This window comes from Caretta caretta, chromosome 9, assembly GCF_965140235.1.
Source record: "Caretta caretta isolate rCarCar2 chromosome 9, rCarCar1.hap1, whole genome shotgun sequence".
NCBI lineage: Eukaryota > Metazoa > Chordata > Testudines > Cheloniidae > Caretta > Caretta caretta.
This window is the reverse complement of record NC_134214.1, coordinates 66,446,335-66,469,410: the sequence shown is the minus strand read 5'-3', so window position 1 is coordinate 66,469,410 and position 23,076 is coordinate 66,446,335. Positions and strand designations below refer to the sequence as shown.

The 23,076-nt window shown below is 40.9% G+C and overlaps 1 long non-coding RNA gene across 1 annotated transcript in view; it reads left to right on the top strand.

Moving 5' to 3' along the window:
• Positions 1–18,322, top strand: part of LOC142073291 (uncharacterized) — a 51,507-nt gene extending 33,185 nt beyond the window's left edge. The window contains exons 3-4 of the long non-coding RNA XR_012670093.1: positions 6,880–6,975; positions 17,810–18,322. This is a non-coding gene — a long non-coding RNA (uncharacterized LOC142073291). The remainder of the gene's footprint in view (positions 1–6,879; positions 6,976–17,809) is intronic.
• Positions 18,323–23,076: the final 4,754 nt, after the last annotated feature.

Below are 23,076 nucleotides of genomic sequence, written 5' to 3'. Positions count from 1 at the left end.
TTCTTGCGAGTCACAGGCCTCTTTATTAAGGTCATGCACTAATGCTTCTACTCCATGACACTAAATAATTGATTCACCTCCTGGATCTGGTGGGACTGCTCATTTGCTACAGGGTCCTGTAAGGTCAGATATTCACAGCATTCTTGCTATCATTTACCCATGTATAGAGGGGGACTGCTCACCTGTCATGGACCTATGAGAGGTCACTGGTATTATTACCTGCAGGACTGTTCACTTGTCCTTGGCCTGAGAGTGCTGTGACCTTCAGGACTATTTTTAAAGTTACACTATTTGTCTTGGAGGCAAGTATTAACTGTACAAATGTCCTCTGCTCTTTCTCTCAAACGGTCTTGTGAATATCTTGCAAGGATCATTAACATAGCCCTAATAGATCTGAGCAATGTTTTTCACCTCCTTCCCTCTTTGTAGGATCTGTAACTCTGACCATCCCAATGGCAAAGACCTATTTTAAAAGGCTATAATTATTGACATTTTTATTCTTTCCTTTAGGCTTTCCTCTTTTGCTTTTTCATGTGTTTTCCCCTTTGGAAAGCCTTGTTTGTAGTGTCACCAGAATCCTGAATATTGCTGAGTATTTTGAATAGTTTTGATGAAAATACAGATTCTTTAGATGCATGTGATACTCTCCACTTGGAGCAAGGTGAACTGTTGACTCATTTCACATCCTCTAGCAGGCTATTTGAACAAACTTCCAGTCATTACTGATTTGGATTTGACCCACAAACAAGAGGTGAAAGTCTTTTGTATTGAATTACTAACCTTTTGTCATATCATGTTTTCTCATTTATACTAGAAGCTTACTGATAAAAAATACTCACCATCTGTACAAGTGTAGGTCCAATCATGCAAAGACTTATGGATGTGTTTTAACTTTGATTTCATTAGGATTGCTCACATACTTATATTTATACTATGTGAGTCTTTGCAGGATAAAGGCCTTTACCTTTCCATCAGACTGCCTAGCAGACTGCATCAAAGCATTTAAAAAGCTTTAATGAATGAAGTATCATTCCTTCCTTGTGAATTAGAGTAGAATTATCCTCATTTTGGACATGGGAAAACAGAGGCACTGACAGTTTAAGAGACTCAACCAATGACACAGAGGTAGTCAGTGGCAAATCCAGAATAAATCCCATCTCTTCTTACTCCCAAGTCTGTGCTTTTATCCACAAGACCATCCTTCACTTCTGATTATGCACAGCAACAAGAAAAAGTTAAAATGCTCTCTAGACATACCACTGATGTTTGTTATTTTATTTTATTTATGTTCAAAAGCTGAAAAGCAAGGTAATGTTTCTTTCCTTGAAATGTAATACCAGAGGTGGGTGCTAATATAGATCAAGTTCAGGAGATAGCGATATAATGCTGTAAGCAATTTGGTAAATAGAAAACTACTGTGCGTCTTCATAATGCAATGCTGATATTAAATAGATTGAACAGTTTGCAGAGAAGAAATCCAAACCACTTTGAAGAGCTTTGTTGTTCAGTTGGTTATCATTGGACAGGCAATTTTCACTGATTTAGCAGCTGGTAGTCAGTCAGAATTCATAATTCTGAATAACTGTGAAATGAGGGCCACTCACACGCCAGCTTATTAGATTTGATTGTGGTTTTTTGTTTAGAAAAACTAATCAAGGATGAAAGTGTAAATCTGAAATTCTCTTTAAGGGAAAATATATTACACGATGTCTTTTACCTCTTTAAACTAACTCTGCTTTGAGAAACATTTCAATGCTACCTCTTAAACACCAGTAGTAGGAACTAATCCAAACCCCATTGAAATCAATGACCGCCTTACTGTTGGTTTCAATGAGCTTTGGATTACTCTCTGTACATAGCAGTACTATGATTTCAGGATTTATTATTTTACTTGCACTCAAGGTCTTTACTCTCTTCTTAGGGACCAGTTCAAGAAAGCACTTAAGCACGAATAAAACTGAAGCACATGCTTAACTTTTAGCATATGCTTGAATCTCATGGACTTCTATGCAGTTTAGGCATATACTTAAGTGCTGTTCTGAATAGGGATGGATTTAAGCAAGTGCGCAAATGATTTCCTGAACTGGGGCTTTAGGCTCTGATTAAACGGCTCATTTTCCATCTGGTAAACTGGAACAGTTGTCTGAAAAGATTGGGAATCACTGTAAAAGAGTGACTCCTGCAAAGCAAGTATCAAGGGATGTATTCCTTTACATTCCAATCCTTTTCAGATCCTGGTTAGATGTAAATTAGAAAGAATCACTCTCAACCTCTATATCTTTCATTCAGAAGGGAAAACGTCTCTTTTTTCCTTTTCCTTTCTTTGTTTCTGTTTTTACAAAACAACAGAAAACTCTTTTAAACTAAAAAGTGATTACTGCATTTCATCTCTGCTGTGAGATTAAAAATATATATTCATGAGTAGCTCATTATGTTTAATCTGTCTCTTCAGAACAATATTTACTAGAGATTGATTTTGTTTATTGCCTTATGTTTATAGACCATGTTTAAAAGAGCTGAATGATGCCTCTTACAACTGCAGCTTCAAAGGGAGTTCTATATACCTCTTTCTAGATGTGTTTGGGTAGTGTGTATAGTTGCTGAGATATTTTATAAACTACCATTCCTTTGTGAACTAAAAGCGTCCTATGAATTTAGTAGATGGGGAACATCAAAACAGAACTTAAGAAAAGCTCAAAGGGTTTTTTCCTCCCATGCGCTCTGACCCTCAGTTGGTAGGAAGTCTCTCCATGGATTTCAAAAGATATCATATGTCTGTGTACTTCAAGCATCTCTCTCTCTCTATTTTTTTTTAAAGCCCCGCATCAGACTAAGGATGGTTGGAGTAGTGACATGGTTTGTGGAATGTATAGTATAGAATGTGACTTTTACAGTATTACACAGAAACTAACAAAACTAATTTTAAGCGGCACAGAATTCTTCCAACATTGTATGATCAATTATGTTTGTGGTATACATCCCTGCACCCCTCCTCATAATACCTGCTTAAAGAGCTGAGACTAAGCCTCCAAGGTTATCTAAAACCAGCACAGCTGTATTTCTACGTTTCCTGTAATAGAAGATTACGGGGTAGTTTAAAAATGTGGCAGGGCACCCCCATCGCTATGTTTTGAACTGGCATCTGCTCTGCTGGTGGGGGAAGGGGGAGAAGTGTGTGATTCTTTTATTTTAAAGAGCATAAATGAAGTCCAATTTTATCATCTGTCGAGGGTCAAATTCTGCTGTCTGTTAATTTGGTGTAAATCCAGATATGACTTTACTTACCATGCCACAATTTCAAGATACAGATTGACTTTGTTGAGTACATTGGAGTTGCTCCAGATTTACACCGGCAGAGTTGGGAACAGAATTTGGTTCCTTTTTTTTTTTTTTTTTTAAATCCACAGATAAGAATTTTCCAGAGCCCTTGATGCAGCAACACAACAAGTTTCCTCGAATTTCTTTTTCTTCTTCCATACATTTTCTCTGGTCGCTGTGTAATTGGCACCTCTATCGTGGTCTGCAGCTGAATTTCCTGCTGAGTTCTTTTGTGAATGTTGATCAAGTGAAGAACCACTAGTTTTGTTTTGTAGTTTCAACTGCTTTTGTTTTTTGTTGCTAATAGACACTAGAAAACTCATTACAGCTGCTTACATGCTCTAATAGCCCTTAAAAATATGCACAGCATTTTAAAAATAACAAACAAACCCCTCCCCTTGGATTATCAACCGGTACCTACATCATTATGCACAATAACCTCTCCTGCAAAAGAGGAAATGGGTTTCAGCGGCAGTTTTTTAAAGGACATTTTAATTTTTTTAATCTGTTCTGGATTTTTGGGGGGGAGATTACACCCTGCTTTCTGTAGGCCAGCCCATCAGGTATGGCTCCTCACATAACTTCATATTGCAGACTTACTGGAAATGTGCAGACATGTAGCCTTTTCTCCTACACTGTCGATATCCCATTAATTAATGAATAAAGATAGTTAGGGCTAGATTGCAGTGTTACCAGCTCTCACAGTATTTGGTGTTCTTCTTAAAGCCACAGCTCCAAGAGTCATGTAATGATGTGAGAATCTAAGCTTTTTTAAAAATGTCATGAAAAAGCCTCCTGGGGACAGCTTTAAAGCCTAGTGTTTTTAAGTCTTGTATACTCCCATGCCACTGGAAGTGGGTAGAGCCGGGGGTGCATCTCCTCAGGGCTCCAACAAACAGAACTAGGCTGGTGATGGGGAAGGAAGCTGCACCCTGCAAAAAGATGTCACAACTCATTGTTCCTCTGGAGAAGGAGGAAGCAGTCTCAGTTCTTTTCCAGGGCCCCTTTCTGGGTGGTGCAGGTACATGCCATTACAGTTCAGTCTAGAGATGGGCCTAAAAAGGAGCCTCGAATCTGTGGAAGTTTCAGTCTAGATCCACCCTTTGTGGACTGGGTCCATATTGGGCGAGCGTGAGAGATATAAGCAGTGATGCAGAAAGATGGCAGTTAACATTTTCAGGAATTCTTCACTCATTTAGAAGCCCAAGTCCCATTTTCTAAAGAGACTTAGGTCCTAAGTCAGATGAACTTTGCATGAGTTTTAGGCTCTTACATGCCAAGTCACTTTTGAAAATGAGACTTAAACTGTTAAGTGCTTTTGATTTTTTTTTCTCTTGCCAGCAACTGTCATAGGATCTTTCTTATGAAATCTTGGGCCCAATCCTGTTCCCACTGAGATCAGTGAGAGCAGGAACAGACTCTTATGGTTCAGGTAAAGAGAATGACAGATCTGTCTTATTCTGTAAGTGTTAGTCTGCACTTTTTTATTAAGATTTTCATTAAATCATTCAGCAAATCATAATTTTGACTTAACTTTCTAACTTGTCATGTAATTTCCCTTATCAGGGAAATATCCCAATAAAGATAACCCACTAATTTTTAATAGAAGAGGAACCCCCTGATAGAGTCCAGAATTATACTGTTTTTGCTTTTAATTGTTTTGAAATATGGTCAATATTAATAGTAGATATTTCCCTGCCTTTAATAATATGAATGCGTGTAATTATTGAATGTATATGAATGCACTGAATTGTCTAATGTTTTGACTGCCAAAAACCGAGGCTGAGAAATGGAATGCCGAGTTATTGCCCTGACTAAAAGTGTTTTGGCAGGCCATAGAGGCTTGAAAATCAGCAATTCCAAGTGCTCCCCTCCTGATGAGAAATAGAGAGAAATATTATTTAAAATCCAGGCGCAATCATTCATTACTAACTTTTTGTAACTGTTGTTCTTCAAGATGTGCTACACATGTGCAATCCACTCTTCATGACTCACAAGCCATACATAGGAGGAGGGATCATAGTTCATGTACACACAGACTGGAGTAAAACTCATCCAAATTTAACATAATTTCTGGAGTACTAAATAATGGCCTTTTGATGGGATTCACTCACCGCAGGTAGTGTCTCCTTGTGGCTGCTCTGGCAATCAGCTCTGGGCTGGGCTGGCACCCTCTTCCATTGATTACTCAAGCTGTGACCCCTCTGTTTAGGACTCAGGATGCTCTCTCTTCTTAACTCAGCCCTCCAACCAGGTCACTATAAAGTCCTCCCCTTCCAGGGTAACAAAGCAGTCTGGTTGGCATCTGCAATGCTCCTGTGACACTTCCCAGTAGCTGGTAGGAGAACCCAGGCCTACCTTCTACACTGGTTCCAGCCCAGGGACCCAATAACAAGCAGCCCAGGTCTGTACTGTCTTACCTTTTGCTGCTGTTTCCCTGGGCTTCTTCCTACCTAGCCTTCTCAGGTTTCCTTTCCCCACAACTACTCTGGGGTTGACCCTTCTTTCAGGGCTAAAACCCTGGGCCTTATTCTTCAGATTTTCTTCTCTCTTCCTCTCTGCTCCCAGAAAGAGCAAATTCTGCAGATTCTCACTGCAGCCCCTTTCCGCTGCAAGCATCCTGGCTTTATAATCCAGCCTACTCCTGCCAGCTAAGATTCTTAGTAAGTTAGGCCTGGCTCTCCCTCCAAGTGCAGTCAGGTACCCTAATTGTCCCCTCAGGCCCACATTTACCCCTTCAGGGCCTGTGGGGGGTACATACCCCATCACAGGCATAATGAGATGCAAAGATGTGAACTGAAGACTATGTAGCCACTCTGCTAATGTCCTGGATAGAAACTTGTGCAAGCAACATTGTTAAGGCTACTTGCAATCTTGTGGAATATGTCGTCTTTTTGCCCAGCAAGAAAATGCCCGATGGATCATAACAATCATGAATTCAGGAAATTATACAAGATGAAATTCTTTATGAGGAGACTGGGAGACGCTTCATTCTATCTGCTATAGCCACAAATGGTTGAGTCGACAAACAAAACTGTTTAGTCCTGTCTGTGTAGAATGCCAATACTCTTCTGTCATCCAAGGTGTGCAGACGTTGTTCCTCTCTATTGGCGAGTGGTTTTGGGTAAAACGTAGATAGGTAAATTGACTGCTTAACATGAACATTAGATACCACTTTAGAAAGAAATCTCAGACGAAGTGCAAGTAGATCTTAACCTTAAAAAGGATTTTATAAGGCAGTTCAGATGTCAGAACACACAGTTCAGCTACCCTCCTGGCCAAAGTAATAGCTACAAGGAAAGCCACCTTTAGAGAGAGGTGCAGTAAGGAACACATTACTAGAGGCTCAAATGGTGGCCCCCTGAGCTTTGACAAAACTAGGTTCAAGTCCCATAGGAGATACATTCCCTTATTTGAGGGTACAACCTTTCCAGGCCCTTCACAAATCTGATTGTCATATCATTCGAAAATATAAAGCAGTTGTCCATATGGGGATGGAAAGCTGATATTGCTGCCAGGTGGACCATTATAGAAGAAATCACTAACCCTTGCTTCTTTCAGGTGCAACAGATATTCCAAAATATGTTGAATAGAGGACTGCATTGCCAAGATCCCAGACCGATGAGACCAGATGGAAAAATGCATCCATTTTGACACGTAAGCAGCTCTGGTAGATGGCTTTCTACTATTTAACAAGACATGGCAAACTTGCTCCAAACAAGATTCCTCCCAAGGATTTAGCCATGGAGCCTCCAGGCCATTAAATGAAGTTTTGGTTTGGGTAGAGCAGCCAACTGTGATCTTGGGAGATCAGGTTGGGAGCAAAATCAGAGCTGTCAGTGACAGATCCAACAGAGCAGAAAACCAGTGCGGTTGATGCCACACTGAGGCTATTAATGTAACTGACGCCTGGTCCCACCTGATCTTTAGCAGAGTTCTGTGTAGGAATGGGACCAAGGGAAAAGCAGAGTAGAGCTTGTTCGTCCAGGGGAACAGGAAGCCATTTGTGAAGGAATTGGGACCAGTTCCTTGTAGGGAGCAAATCTGTTGGCATTTCCTGTTGGCCTTGTTTGCAAATAGGTCTATCTGGAAAGTCCTCCACTGTTGGAAAAAATCATGTGGCTACATCCAGCCAGAGAGACCACTCCTAGTGACTTGTAAATGATCTGCAGAGGTGGTCTTCCACCTGCTTCTGCACCCACAGAAGATAAGAGACTTAGAGACTGATTGAATTGGCAATGCAAAAATTCCATAGGTGAATTGTTTCCTGACAAAGCAGGGAAGAATGAGCTCCCCCCTGCCTGTTGAGGTAAAACATCACTGCAGTGTTGTCCGTGAGAACAAACAGGCTTTTCCCCCTTGACATGCAATATGAAGGCCAGGCAGGCAAGACAGACAGCCCTTAGCTCTCAGACACTTATATGAAAAGAAATCCCTTGAAGGCGACAATCCTTGAGTTCAGAGGGTGCCCAGACGATCTCCCTATTCCAAGGAAGATGCATCCATCATTAGTGTCAGCAAAGGCTGAAGGCAGACAAAGGGAATGCCCACACAAACACTGAGTGTGTCTGTCCACCAATCTAGCTATCTCAGTACCTATGAGGGCACAGGGTTCAGATGGCGGCAGCCTGGTGAATAAATAGTGGCCACCCAACTTTGAAGAGTCCTGAGGTGCAGCCTGTTACATCTTGGGTGTGGAGAACTTAGCGCCCTGTTCAGTTTTAAGGCCTGAAAAAGAAATAAAGACCCAGACTTAAATAAAGGGTATAGTTACACAGTAAAAAAACAACAACAACATTGGATTATATATGTGCATCAAGGCATATGCCCCAGAAGTCTAATACAGTTTCAAGTTGTTGTGATTGGATGAACCTTGAGATCTGCCACAAGAGATCAATCTGTTTGGAGTCTTGTGTCTGCAAGGAAAGCTCTGGCTCGAGTAGAGCCCAGTACTGCTCTTATAAACTGTATCCTCTGCACTGAGCAATGGGTTAATCCACATACCTTTGAAGGTTGACTGGATAATTTGAACACTGGAGAGAACCCAACCCCTGTACCTGCCCTTGACTAGCCAGTCATCCAGGTCAGGGTAGACCTGTTCTCCTAGTTTCCTCAGCAATGCCACTACCACTGTTAAACATTTTGTGAAAACCTGAAGAGCTGCTGACAGGCCAAAAGGAAGCACAATGAACTGGTAATGACAGTGCTTCACTATGAACATGAGAAACTTTCTCTGACCTCGATAAATTGCCACATGAAAGTAGGCATCTCTTAAATCAAGGGTGGCATATCAATCTCTAGGATCCAGGAGGAGGAATAATGAAAGCCAGAATGACGATGTGAAACTTTATCTTTCTGAGATATTTGTTGAGCTGGCTCACGTGTAAAACTGATCTGAGACCTCCCTTTGGTTTTGTGATTAGGAAATAACAGGAATAAAACCCCTTACCTCTGTGACACCACGGAATTTAATCTGTGGCTCCTACTTCAAGGAGAGATTGAACCTCTTGGATTAGGAGTCCTCATGAGAGTGGTCTCTGAAGAAGGACAGAAAGAGAAGGTGGGAGGAAGGGGTAGGCATAAATTGGAGGGTAGATGCTGCTTCCAAAGTGCTTAAGACCCTTCAGTCCAAGGTAATCCAGGACCAAGCACTGAGAAAGTGGGAAATGTAGTTTTGCAATATGGGGAAAATGGAATCTGACATCTTGGAAACTGACATGGCATATTTGAGCATCCCATCAAAACACCTTGTCATAAATATAAAGGGAAGGGTAAACCCCTTTAAAATCCCTCCTGGCCAGAGGAAAAATCCTCTCACCTGTAAAGGGTTAAGAAGCTAAAGGTAACCTCGCTGGCACCTGACCAAAATGACCAATGAGGAGACAAGATACTTTCCAAAGCTGGGAGGAGGGAGAAAAACAAAGGGTCTGTGTGTCTGTTGGTATGCTGCTTTTGCCGGGGATAGAACAGGAATGGAGTCTTAGAACTTTTAGTAAGTAATCTAGCTAGGTATGTGTTAGATTATGATTTCTTTAAATGGCTGAGAAAAGAATTGTGCTGAATAGAATGACTATTTCTGTCTGTGTGTCTTTTTTGTAACTTAAGGTTTTGCCTAGAGGGATTCTCTATGTTTTGAATCTAATTACCCTGTAAGGTATCTACCATCCTGATTTTACAGGGGTGATTCCTTTACTTCTATTTACTTCTATTTCTATTAAAAGTCTTCTTGTAAGAAAACTGAATGCTTTTTCATTGTTCTCAGATCCAAGGGTTTGGGTCTGTGGTCACCTATGCAAATTGGTGAGGATTTTTACCAAACCTTTCCCAGGAAGTGGGGTGCAAGGGTTGGGAGGATTTGGGGGGGAAAGACGTGTCCAAACTATGTTTCCCAGTAAACCCAGTTAGAGTTTGGTGGTGGCAGTGGATATTCCAAGGACAAAGGATAAAATTAATTTGTACCTTGGGGAAGTTTTAACCTAAGCTGGTAAAAGTAAGCTTAGGAGGTTTTCATGCGGGTCCCCACATCTGTACCCTAGAGTTCAGAGTGGGGGAGGAACCTTGACACCCCTATTTAGCACCCTCTGGGTGTTGAGATGGAACAGACATTGTTGCAGAGGCAGGAGGAGGTCTATGTCTGTAACCCCTATTCTTCCTTCTCTGAATGTCCAGCCGACGAGCAGGGGCAGAGTAATGGTGCATCTGCTGTGGGCAGAAGTACTTTCTGGATTAGGCTGGAGTGTAAAACCCCAAAGGCATTAGAGTTGCCCTAGAGTCCTTCAAGACATGGAGTTTAGAGTCAGTTTGATCTAAAAACAGCAAAATCCCTTCAAAAGGCAGATCCTATAAAGTCTGTTGGACCTCTTGTGGAAGCCCCAAGGATTGCAGCCAAGAGCTCCTGCACATGGCAGCTGGGACCATGGCTTCTGTAGTGGCTAAGTCTGCTGCATCCAGTGCAGCCTGCAGCGAAGATCTTGCTACAGATTTCCCCTCATCAACTAACAAGGAAAACTCCTGCCTAGTGTCCTGGCAGCATATTTCTAAACTTTAAAATGAAATCCCACACGTTAAGATAATACCGACCCAAAAATGCTTGCTGGTTGACAATTCTGAGTTTCAGCCTCCCAGTAAAATAAACTTTTCTATCAAACAGATCTATGTTTTTTGCAGATTTTGATTTGGAGGGATCACTTTTTGTGGCCCTTGTTATTCCCTTTCATTGGCCGCTGACACCACCAGAGAGTCTCGGGGAGGGGATGAGAATATATGTATTCAAACCTTTGGGAAGGCCCACAGTATTTATATTAATTTCTTTTTGAGGTAGGGGGAAAGGGATGAAGGGGATTGCCAAAGAGCCTAAATAGGGTCCATAATTGCCTCATTAATAGGTAAGGCCATTCTCGAAGGCCTTACCTATTAATGAAGGCCTTACCTTACCTTCTCGAAGGCCTTACCTTGTGGAGAATAGTAAGAGCAGCTTTGAGGATGGGAAACAGAGGAGCCAATCTTCAATTCAGAGGCCAACTCTCCCTCCACTTATCAAGGAGGGGATGCGCCCAACAATGCAGAGATTGGTGCCAAGTCAGAGAAGGATGCACCGCAGCCAACTTTGTAGGTATCCCCTTTGGTTGTACTGACAGATGCGCAGTTTGAGGCAACAGAGGTTGATGCAGTACTGAGCACTACACCAATGTGAGTGCAGTCTACTGCACCCAAAGATACTGGCACCAAAAGGCTTAGCAGATCTCTCGCTGCTGCAGATTCTACTGGTGTGGTCAGTATAAGGCGTTTTCTCATGCTCTGAACTCAATGGCACTTGCCTCAGTGCTGGAATCAATGGTGCCAGCTTCTGCAGTGTCAGAGAAGAGTTCTTAGGTTTCAGTTGCACTCTACTCTTATCCCCTTGCCTAAATGACTTCAGTGCTGGCAACCTTCCCCCTCTTGGTGGTCCGCTTAGAGGTCTTTTGCCTCTTCTTAGGTGCTAGGGAGGGTGAGCAGTGTCAGGACTCAGGCAACATAGGAGGCACATTCCTAACTGAGGCTGAGGCAGTTGGTGTCAAGACTTACCAGCTAGGCTCTGGCAGAGGTCTTAGGGCCGCCTCCATGAGCAAAGCATTAGCCTGGTTTCTCTGTCTTTCCTTGTCCAAGGCTTAAAGTCTTGGCAGATCTGGCAATGAACCTGAATATGAACTTCCCCATCTTCAGAGTGCATTGTTCATAGGCATCAGCCTAGTGCAAGAGAGGCAGGGCTTAAAGCCCAGTGACAGAGGCAACCCTCGGTACTGAGTAACAGGAACAAAAAAAAAAAAAAACTGGAGCCAAAAAGAGAAAAAATGTTCTCTAAGTACTAACACTATCTACAATTAGTTTACAATGAACACACTGAGAGTCTCTAAGGTGTCACAAGTACTCCTTTTCTTTTTGCGAATACAGACTAACAGAGCTGCTACTCTGAACACTGAGAGTACTTGCTAAGGCAAGGCAAGGCAAGCCAAGTGACTCCAATAACCATCCTGGGCAGTAAGAACGAACTGAGGGAGGTTGGGGGCAGTTGGTCACGAAGCAGCAGAAAATGCTTGAGCTGCCCCAACGGGTACCACTGGGGGAAAAATTTCTGATGACTGTGTGCAGGGCATGAGCACACAAAGAGCTGAATGTACATGTGCAATCACTCAAAGAACAAACAAGCAAAACTAAGTGAATGTATTAAGAGTAAAATATTAATTCAAATGAGATTGCTTGCTTGTGCAGTTTTAAGTAGGTGAGAATTCTAGTTTTGCTTGCTTGGTTCCATCGATAAACCAGCTCTGGGAAAGCTCCACGATAGAATATTAAATTAAAACACACTATCATCACAGCAAATGCATTGGCTGCTCATAGCTCCAGGGCAAGACACTGTCGCCAGCTCCTTCATAACCCTTTTAAAAATCAAGTTTTTGTAGGTTGTCAGCTATACGACAACCTACAAAAGTAGCCCTTGTAAACAATATGGTGTAGGTCACACAACATAGAAAATGAAAAGAAACATCCTCTCTCACAGAACAGGATTTCAGAGGGAGTATTTGTGTCTCTGTTCTTAATTCTCCCAATACCCCTCTCCTCAGTAGAGCAGGTTGAAAAGTGATAAACATTTTCCATGAAAAACTGAAAATGAAAAATGTTCTATTTTTCTGGAAAGTGTTCATAGAAATTTTCCAAGGGGTTTTTGATTGAAAACAAAAAGGTTATCAATGTATTGTTAAAAACTGATTATTTTAAAAGAAATTAACACATTTTATACACACACAGGCATTATTACTAAGGTTGCCCAACACTTTTCATTATAACAAGGAGTCCAGTGGCACCTTAAAGACTAACAGATTTATTTGGACATAAGCTTTCGTGGGTAAAAACCCACTTCTTCAGATGCATGGAGTGAAAATTACAGAGGCAGGCATTATATAATGACACATGAAGAGAAGGGCGTTACCTCACAAGTGGAGAACCAGTGTTGACAGGGGCAATTTGATCAGGGTGGATGCTGTCCACTCCCAAGTCTGTTTCTGAAGTTTTTTTGTTCAAGTATAGCTACTTTTAAATCTGTTATAGAATGTCCAGGAAGATTGAAGTGTTCTCCTACTGGCTTTTGTATGTTACCATTCCTGATGTCCGATTTGTGTCCATTTATTCTTTTACGTTGGGACTGTCCGGTTTGACCAATGTACATGGCAGAGGGATCAGATTGGGATAAGGAGCTGGATTACAGGGCTGGGGACTGGAGGCTCGGAGGAAAACTAGGACTGTCTGGGCAAGTAGACTTAGACTGGGAGCTGAGGGGAGCCAGACTGGGAATCAGTGGGATGGGAAACAGATCTGACAAGGAGCCAGGGTGCAAGGGGAGAGCTAGGACTGACTGGGCAACAGACTGCATGAAAGATGAGAAGACTGAGGACTGGAGTCAGGAACTGGCTAGGTAAGGAGAATGAGACTGGAGCAAGGAGCCAGCAGTGGGGAAGAAACAAGACAGGGACAAGGACAGGTTGGAGGGGACAGGGCAGAAAACATCAAGCTTCGGGGAAATGGATGGAAAGTTCTGTGACCACTAAATAAGACTCCCCCTCCAGAGCCTGGAAAGGAACCCAGGATTCCAGAGACTCACCATTTCCCTGCTGTCGACAAATATTTGTGAAACCCACTGGCAAAGTATGTCTCATCCCCCTCTAGACTGGATTCACATAGAGAATGATAGACCTACTATTACTAATCATTCACTCTGTTAGCTTAGGTGGCTGATGTTTCTGGAGTGGATCTAAAGGTTTCAGCCATGCAGACGACAAGTGGGTGTCCATATGATGCCAAATGCTGGAATTTGTTCTTCAGTTTCCTTTTTAAAAACCTAGGAAATTATACTCAGATAACTACGTCAAAAGAATACTATTAAAGGTTGCATAGTCAAGTGCCCCAAAATTAGGAAATGCTAGAACTAAGGTTGCCTGTGCAACCTTCATTTGCCCTCTTGTGCATATGCATTATGATTAGTTATACAATCACATACGATTTTTTTTCCACAGGATCCTTACTTCATTCAGGGCAAAGGATGGACACACTCTGGGAAAGAGTCAAGGTTATGTAGTGAAGGAGACTGTTGCCTATAGGACCCTGTCAAGGTTCCTCCCCCACTCTGAACTCTAGGGTACAGATGTGGGGATCTGCATGAAAACCTCCTAAGCTTACTTTTACCAGCTTAGGTTAAAACTTCCCCAAGGTACAAATTAATTTTATCCTTTGTCCTTGGAATATCCACTGCCACCACCAAACTCTAACTGGGTTTACTGGGAAACGTAGTTTGGACACGTCTTTCCCCCCCAAATCCTCCCAACCCTTGCACCCCACATCCTGGGAAAGGTTTGGTAAAAATCCTCACCAATTTGCATAGGTGACCACAGACCCAAACCCTTGGATCTGAGAACAATGAAAAAGCATTCAGTTTTCTTACAAGAAGACTTTTAATAGAAATAGAAGTAAATAGAAGTAAAGGAATCACCCCTGTAAAATCAGGATGGTAGATACCTTACAGGGTAATTAGATTCAAAACATAGAGAATCCCTCTAGGCAAAACCTTAAGTTACAAAAAAGACACACAGACAGAAATAGTCATTCTATTCAGCACAATTCTTTTCTCAGCCATTTAAAGAAATCATAATCTAACACATACCTAGCTAGATTACTTACTAAAAGTTCTAAGACTCCATTCCTGTTCTATCCCCGGCAAAAGCAGCATACCAACAGACACACAGACCCTTTGTTTTTCTCCCTCCTCCCAGCTTTGGAAAGTATCTTGTCTCCTCTTTGGTCATTTTGGTCAGGTGCCAGCGAGGTTACCTTTAGCTTCTTAACCCTTTACAGGTGAGAGGATTTTTCCTCTGGCCAGGAGGGATTTTAAAGGGGTTTACCCTTCCCTTTATATTTATGACAGACCCTGTCTCATTTATTGCAGAAGTTGGAAGGTGTGTAATGGAATTGCAGGAAGAGAAAGATAGCCTCATGATTAAGGGAGTTGGATGCTGCCCTGGAGATTCTGTCCTTCCCTCTGCCACAGAGTTCCTGTGTGAAGCTGGATAAATCATTTAACCCCAAGTTTTAATTGTGGCCGTTAATTGTGTGTTCCTCATGTTCTAGGTGCCTAACTTGAGACCCTGGGGGGCAGAGGTGGAGGTAGTGTCTGATTGTAGAAGTGATGAGTACTTGTAGCTGCAACTTTAGTACAAAGGAACTGTGTTTTGACCACATTAAGTGCTATATAATGCTAAGTATTCTGAAAAATTAGATCTTGGCACCTCAGATTGGACACCCACAGTTAGTGGCTACTTTTGACCTTAACCTCTCTGTGCCTTCGTTCCCCATCTGTAAAATGGGAATAATACCGCCTCATCTCACAAGATGTTGTGAAACTAAATTAGTGTTTGTGAAGCACTCAGCTACTAGTGATTAGCATCGTACAAAAACCTGTGAGAAAATTAATTTTGTCTCAGAGCAGGGTTTGAATAGTGCATAGGATCACACACTGAACAGTGAGAATAAAACAAAATATTGAATAGCTGTTCATTAATTGTGCACTGACTAAAGCACAAGTTTTGTGAAAGAGATAGTATATGATCATGTAATTAGATTGTATCCATGCAAATGCACAAGGGAGCAGAATTAAGGTTGTACATGCAACCTTAATTCTGGAATTTCCTAATTTTGAGGTCCTTGACTTTGCAATCTTAAAATATTATTTTAATGTATTTTTGTAGCTGTGCAGTATTATATATTTGACCTAAAATTGCAACCAGCTCTATTAATCCTTCTACAGTTGTTGCTGAGTTGCAATCAGTACTTGCAGGAATTGGGTGTTCCAACAGCAGTTCCTTTCTCATTTTCATTGTAACAGCAAAAGCATCGATATGCAATTCAAGCTTAATTGCTAGATTTGTTTTCTGTGCTGGGTTTGCAGTGCAAATAGTCTCCTCAGTCCCCGCAGTGTGTAGTGGCCCTGTGCACACTGCAGCAAAACCAGACTGATTAACACAGCGATTGTTTCTAACAAGATATAATCAGGATGAGGTACTTTAACAATGAGGTGCTGTCCTCCATTTTAACAAAGCACAAGACCAGGCAGCATAAAGCAGGAACATGTCTGGCACACAATCTCTGGAGATATATGGCCCAGTGGATTGCTGGTAGTACAGAGTAGTCTAGCCTGAAAAATGGTGTGCTCCTGAATGTGCAGCACAACATTTTCATACAAAGAATGGTGCATGTTTCTATAAACGTAAGAACCAGGACAATGATGCATGCCAGGGTTTGAATAATCAGTGTACCCTACCTTTTCAGACTCCATCTGTGAAATTCAGTGCATTTTTCAGTCTGCATTGCCCCATAACAGTGGTGAGCAACTAGTGGCCCATGGGCTGCAGGTTGCCCACCACTGCCCTGTAACATATAGTGCCATTCAAATTCTATAAAATTAAATATACTGCAGATCCATCAGAGTTAGGATACGTTATCCTAGATTTTTCCTAGGGACTGTGACTTACTTTATTTTTGTACAGTACTTAGCACACTTTGGGTGCTGCCGATGTGCAGTACACTGGCCATGCCCACTCCCTCTCTTTCTCCCACAGCATATCCCCTATGCTGGGGGAAGAGGGAATTAGAGAGGGGTAAGATAGAGACAGCTGTGCCAGTTTAGGATTCCACTATGCTCCTCAGCTGTACGTTTAGAGTAGCTTTGTAGACTTATTGTTTGGTCCATGTTTTTTAAAATGTTCACAGTATTAGATAAATAAAATATGGAAACAAATAGCTTCTTTTATGGATCATCTTGGTTTGCTTTGACAAGTGTAACATCACATTTCATTTTCTATTATTTGATACCCTAAACTGAAGATGATTTTCTTGGTGCACTCTGGGGAGATTTTGTGCTGCAGTCAGTGATCTGCTAAGAAATCAATCCCTCCAAGGAGTTGCACACTTATATTCCCCAGGCATTTTACTGAAAATGTACTTTTTCCTCTTGGCCATGGAAAATATTTACCATCCAATTTCATTAAACAATATTGCACTGGAACTGGCCAAAACGAGCTAGATATATACACACTTAGTCTGTGCTAACAATATTTGCTATTAAATGTTTCACTGGTTATACTCAGCCCATGATCTTTGATCTTTAGGGAAAGTTTTTTTTTATCTTTTTGTAATGTTGGAAATGCAATTTTGACTACTGTCGGTATGTTAATGTGGGCATGAAAAGTAATAATATCACAGCCAATATTCACTTCCTGCATCATTCAATCTTTATTCATGTTTCATATGTATTGCATTAGGGGTCATATTTTAATAAAGTAGATGTTGTTCTCTTTTCTGCTCTTAAGGATGAAGGTCTGGATTCATTCATTCTAGTGGTCTGTGCCTCATAGTCCTTTTTACCCTGTATCCTGTCAGCCTTGGAGGTCAAATGAAAAGATTTCATGGTATCACGGACATCATTAGGAATGGGCATTTGGGGCTAAAGAAACTACAGAGAAGATGTGTGGTTACCCATAGCAACTGCTGCATCACATGATATTTATGCTGTCTCTGAGCCATAGTGCAGTAGTTTCCTTAAGAAACTCAAACCCACTCACTTACATACTACTCCCAATAAGATTTTTTAAAAATGCACCTGGAAACAAAATGAGCTTTAAAATAATCAAAATTCAAATAGGCACATGTTCCCTTTCTATTCCTGTTTTCAATTCTGACATCAATACCTAGTATTTTTTGTATCCTCCTATTTTTTGTATTAAGATATTTTATTAAAGGGAGAAAGAGCTGTTGCTATTATAAAGGAGGATGCCCTGTGAAGTAGACTAGAACTGCTTCACTCAGTGTGACGGGTCTGGATGTCTCCATCAGTAGGAAAGCGCAACTTTCCATTGTTTTGTTTTGTTCTGTTAATCTTCAGCACTCACTGAATTTTCTCTATTTACAGGCAGAACATCTCTCAACAGGAAAATGGTACAAATCCCATTACTTGGGCTATTGAAATGAGACTGGAAAAAGCATAAGGAAATATGCTAGTTCAAGATAGAATGCTGAACAGCACCTGCTTTGCTGCTCCTCTTAAGAGGTGGACTCTGGCCAAAAGTCTTTTAATAGTCCTTCAAGACGTATTGAACTAGCATGATTACCTTTTTAATAACCTTCTAAAACAACACTGCCAAATGCACTTTAAAACTTTTAATCTCTCTTCTTTGTACTGTCCCACTAGGATTTTGAAAACAGCAAATATATCTGTCAGCTTATTGTCCCTTTTTATTTTCTCTCTCCGTTTGATAAATATTGAGTTCCGGTTTCCTGTGGTGCATAAGCCAATATGGCTGCCTTTGGTGCTGTGAGTATCTCTAACATACATTAAATCAGTGCAACTCTGTCTTGTGTTCCCCTCCTCTTCCTGCGGGCTAACTTATGCACTGGCTATTTTATTGGTGTGGGTGGATACATACAAATGATGTCTACAAAAATCGTTCCAATTTTGTCATTTGCCTAACTCATATTGCTGTGGTATCCCCTATACTTGTCCTTAACTATAGTGGATATGGCAATAGCAGTTTCAAAGATTTTAATTGCAACCACTGTGCAGAGATATACAGAGACATATAGATGAATAATTTAGAGGACATTCCCACAGTTGTAACAATTTTAGGCAAACGTAGCTCCCAAAAAACTGGACACAGTCCCTTTAAGTTCACTGTGTATCCATTAAGCCATTTCATGCCAGGTAAGAAATCACAATTTTAGAAGATACTTAAAACCACTGCATATTTTTATGGTGAATCAGCACAAGGTTATATAGCACAGGTGTTTCTGTAATTGTGATACTTTAGGAAAATTCTGTGTTCAGTGGCCCTCAAGCACTTCCACCTGTCTGGTATGCTGGTCCATTATTATTACAATCAACTGAAATAGCTAACATTCCTGCACATTTTATGACTAAAAACCTGATTTTAATGACTGTGCTTTACATCTGTTTTTCTTGATATTCTTCCTTTCCTATTCAGCACATCTAAACAAAGGACAATAAAAGTTAAAGTTGCTATTGGTACCACCAGAAGATGATATAGATGCCATGTAAAAATCAAGAGTGGTTCTATTTTAAAGTGCTCACTTACAGTAAAATTCTAGCTTTGAACAAGGCACTCCCTACTGTACAGACAACTGCATAGCCACTAACCCAGACAAGTGGGTGAAAATGTAATTGTGAAGGACTGGGTGATAATTATGTGTCCACGATACGCTCCAGTGTTGCTGCAAACTGTGGTAACTAGATACTGCCAGCAAGCATCTCTTGGCTGGAGTAAATACTGCAGACGTTAATCAAGCATAACATGGGTTGGGGGTTGTTTGAACAGAGACTGCAGGATGGGTTCAAATATCTCTCCCATTTACACCACTTGTAACCCAATGCAGCCAATATCCAAATCATGTTTCCGTAACACTGCCAATTCAGCTAAAGGGAAATCCAACACTGGCTGCGCTAAACTTATCTAAAATAAGAAGAGCCCAACAAGCTGTTGGGCCTGGACTACAGAAAGCAGGGTGCAATCTTCCCCCAAAAAATCTAGAACAGATTGAAGAAATTAAAATAGACTGCAGCTGAAACCCATTTCCTCTTTTTCAGAAGAGGTTATTGTGCATAGTCAATTTTCACCCTATAACTTAAGATACTGTCTCTCTCTTTTGGGCTTTCTGCACTTATCTTGGGAAAGTGCTGTGGAGACTCTTCAATCTTGAATTTAACTACAGACCCAAGGATCTGATTTGCTTACCTCTAGTTCTTTATTATTAAACGCATGGTCAGGGATTTATAACTCACGTGACATTGTTTTTTATAGTTATTCAATAGTTTCTATTCCAAAAAGGAGATATACACATGATGTGCTGCACATGTCCATTCCACGACCCACCCGCCTACCCCTTTGCATCAGAGTTGTCCAGCAAGAAGGAACTGAGGGAGCTCAGGGGTAGCTAGGCCTTTATACCAGCATGCAGGGGTGCAAGACAGCAGAAGGCACTCGAGCCACCCTGATGGGTACCACTGAGGGGAAAAAATTACATTTACTGTTTGCAGGGCTCATGCACACCAAGACTGGAATGGACATGTACAACGTATCTTCAAGAACAACAGTTACCAAAGGTTAGTAACCATTTATTCCTCCCTAATGTGCTCTAAGACTCGCTGCCACAGGCTTTTTGTTGTTGTTGTTGTTTTACTGTGTAGACATACCCTTAATTAAAGTCTGGTTCTTTATTTCTCTTTCAGGCCTTAAAACTGAACAGGGCGCTAAGGACTCTACACCCAAAATGTAACAGCTGTCTCTATGCTACCTGCTCCCAGTTCTCCTGGCATAGCGTATATGTCGAGGATGGACTCAGAATATGTACAGAGTGCACTGTGATCTTGGCAATACTCAGCCAGCACAATGGTCCTTACAGGGCTATTACTGCATTTGTATCTTATAGCTGGCCCCACAATCTGGGGCAGTGGCAAGATGGCTTTGAGTCACTGTTCTGCCCCACCCCTTTGATTCCTGCTGAGTGCAGTTCTGCTGAATCCAAGGAACAGTCCCTACAGTTACAAAAAGTGATGGATTCTACAGTAGAGGAGTAAAATCTTTGCTCTGTCAATGCTGTCCTTGTTAGTGGAAAAATAATGACCAGCATAGTCTCATAACACTTTAAAAGAAAGAGACCCAATGGGCTAGTGAAAAGCACAGCAATCTTTCAATTCACCCTGCCTCCTCTTGGGGGTGAAGCCAAACAACCATGCAGTGAAACCATCTAACATCCTTGCCTGAGTAAAGACAGGAAAACTGAGGGCCATGGTCTCATTAGGAAGAGGAGGAGGAATGCAGGATTTGGCCCTCAGTTACAAGGAGGAGAGAGAAAACTTGTTCTGCTTAACCTCTGAGGATAGGACAAGAAGCAATGGGCTTAAATTGCAGCTAGGGCGGTTTAGGTTTGGCATTAGGAAAAACTTCCGACTGTTAAAGTAGTTAAGCACTGGAATAAATTGCCTAGTGAGGTTGTGGAATTGAAGATCTTTAAGAGCAGGTTAGACAAACACCTGTCAGGGATGGTCTAGATAATACTTAGTCCTGCTTTGAATGCAGAAGACTGGACTAGATGACCTCCCACAGTCCCTTCCAGTACTACGATTTTATGATTCCAAGATTTGCCCTGCATAGAGAATTATAGAAGACAGTGTAGTAGCAAATTGCATCTGTAGTGGAGAGAAATAAAGCTAAAAGTACATCAAACTTGGCAAGGTTCTCTACCAGCAGTGTTATGTTGTTTATGGTCTATTTCCAAGTAACAGATCTAATTTCCTAAATCTTCCTCCTTTTTGTTTTTAAACATTTTATAATGTATAAAACATTTATATAAATTGCCAGATACAGCCGTGCATCTTTCTAATTTTCTACTGCCTCAACTTTCCCTCTTTTTCAAGTCTTTGTTAGTTCCTTTTTGGCATTCTTCCAAAACCAGATGTGTTCCATGGAAGAAGGGGTGTTCACCCTGTGTCATGTGCAGATACAGTTGCCTACTTATTCCTGCCACCACATCCCAGGAATTCAATATCTTCAAAGATTTATTTGTAGAATTCAGTGTAGCTTTGAGATCCCTAATACTCACCTGCTTTTTCATCTGAACAGTCAATCTATCGAGCAGCGTGTGCTGCTTTGTTTTGTCCTGTTGCCTTGGCTGCACAGGGGCTTCTCAATCAATTATTTTAATTTCTTTGTTTCTTAAAAAAGTATCACACAATGAAGAACAAACACATTGAAGAGTGAAAAATTGTGAAGCTTAATGTAGCTCTCAAATCTGGAGCAAATTTAAAGCTGAAGGGGATTGGGAGTGGTGAAAAAGATTGACTTTTTACTAAGAGCATGGTTGATTGATTTATATTTTAACTTCTTTAAAAAAAAATGACCACATGAAAATTTTGGCTAATGTCACCTTCCCCCTGACACAAAATGTGACATTAAAATAAGACTGTCTGGGTAAAAACCTGGCACTTGGCAATCCTATGAGCCAATGAAAATGTGCTTGTGAGTTTTATAATGATTCAGTATCCTTACGCATTCATTGCAAGATCAACTTTGTTTATAGACACTGTGGGTAGTTGTTTATGAGTAACTATTGGAATATGCACAATGCAGAAACAGGGCTGTGAGGTTTATCTACCACAAGGGAAGGTATTGAACATTGTAATTTAAAACAAAACAAAACAAAATATCACTATACAAAAGTTATGTAGCCCATATTAAATGGATTAAAAATCCAAAACTGGTAAATTGATAGATTGCAAAATTAATTGTAAATGGGGAATCATCATCTAATGAGGTCTTGTAGAGATATGTTTTTGGCCCAGTGATACTCAAAACGTTTTTTCAGTGATCCAGAGGAAAATACAAACCCAAATACAAACCCCATCGCTGGTGAAATTTGCAGATAACACAAAAGTTGGTGGTAAACAATAATTGGAATAGGTCAGTTATACAGTGAGGTTGTGGAATTGAAGATCTTTAAGAGCAGGTTAGACAAACACCTGTCAGGGATGGTCTAGATAATACTTATCTGTATTGCTTTGTGAGGTGAGGGCATTTGAACAACATGTGTCTTTTAATGCAGCCAAATTCAAGAACATATATACTAGAAAAAAATGCAGGTCTGACTTAGAAGTTAGAGAACTGTATCCTGGAATACAGTGACACTGAAGAGGATTTAGTGGTCATGGTGTATGACCCTTTGAAAACACGGTCCCAGTGCAATGTTGTAGCAAAGAGGGTGAATATGATCCTTATAGGTATAAGCAAAGAATATCAAATAGGAGGAGGGAGGTAGTATTATCTCTATATATGGCCATTATTGAGTTCATTGCTAGAATACTGTGTCCAGTTCTGGTATCCATGTCATGAAAACAATGTTGAAAAATTGGAAAGGATTCAGAAAAAAGCTACAAGAATTAAGTGAGTTCTGGAAAACATGCCTTTTACAGTGAAAGACTTAAGAAGTTCAATCTACTTAGTTTATCCAAGATAAGGTTAAGAAGTGACTTGATCACAGTCTGCAGCTACCAACATGGGGGAGAGATTCTGGACAATAGATGGTTCTTAATCTAGAAGACTAGGACATAATGAAATCCAAAGTTTGGTAGCTCAAGCTAGACAAATTCAGACTGGAACTAAGGCTTGA